Source organism: Macadamia integrifolia, chromosome 4, assembly GCF_013358625.1.
Source record: "Macadamia integrifolia cultivar HAES 741 chromosome 4, SCU_Mint_v3, whole genome shotgun sequence".
In the NCBI taxonomy this organism is placed as follows: Eukaryota; Viridiplantae; Streptophyta; class Magnoliopsida; order Proteales; family Proteaceae; genus Macadamia; species Macadamia integrifolia.
The window spans coordinates 7,328,511-7,329,230 of NC_056560.1; the positions used below are offsets into that span (position 1 = coordinate 7,328,511).

A 720-nucleotide genomic window follows, 5' to 3' on the forward strand; every position below is an offset into this window, starting at 1 on the left:
TGTAGGATTGTAACTTGAAAGCCAGAAAAGCATGTTTCAATAATAGATTATTGGGGATGTGAAATTCCAACATTTTCTTAGCAAAAAATTTTTTAAAAATTCCCCATGTTTTAATGGAAAATTCAAAATTCAAAAAATAAAAAATTAAAAAATTAAAGGAACAATGGGAGAGGCTGAGCTGACATAATCCATTGACAATAGCTGGTATTCAAACACGTGCAGGTATGGTTCCATCTGAGGCTGAGGATGCCGAAGCCGCTTTTCTTCCTCTTTCACTCCTATTATCAGCAAATTTCATGCTTGCAAGATGAAAACCTTTCTCTTTCTCTTTTGCATTCCATTCAAATGAGTAATATTCTTCTTCTGCGGTGTTCCCTTTAGTAGTTGGACCACAAAACATTCCACCCCACTGCGGGAAGTAGATCAAACAGAGAGGGAGAGTGCAGCATATAATCATGACACCCATGAGTGTTATCCCTGTTTCCTTTGAATATCTGGATCCTCTGAAGAAAATCAACTGAGTCAAAACTGCACCTAAATTTCCTCCTCCTCCTGTCATTCCAGATACCAATCCCAGTGACCTGGAAAATGAAATACATGAAGGAAAAAGAAGAAGAAAAAAATCTTAGTCAAATACAGGTATTAAGTAGAGTAGCATGATTATTTATTTATTTATTATTATTATTATTTTATTTTATTATTTTTTTTTTTTTCTAACAA

General features: G+C 34.0%; 1 long non-coding RNA gene and 1 pseudogene across 1 annotated transcript in view; one reads left to right on the forward strand and one right to left on the reverse strand.

The window, feature by feature from the left end:
- The window catches only part of LOC122076623, a 9,517-nt gene that overhangs the window by 6,983 nt on the left and 1,814 nt on the right, over window positions 1-720 (forward strand). The gene's annotated exons all lie outside the window — the stretch shown is intronic.
- Window positions 53-720, reverse strand: part of LOC122076621 — a 3,346-nt pseudogene continuing 2,678 nt past the window's right edge.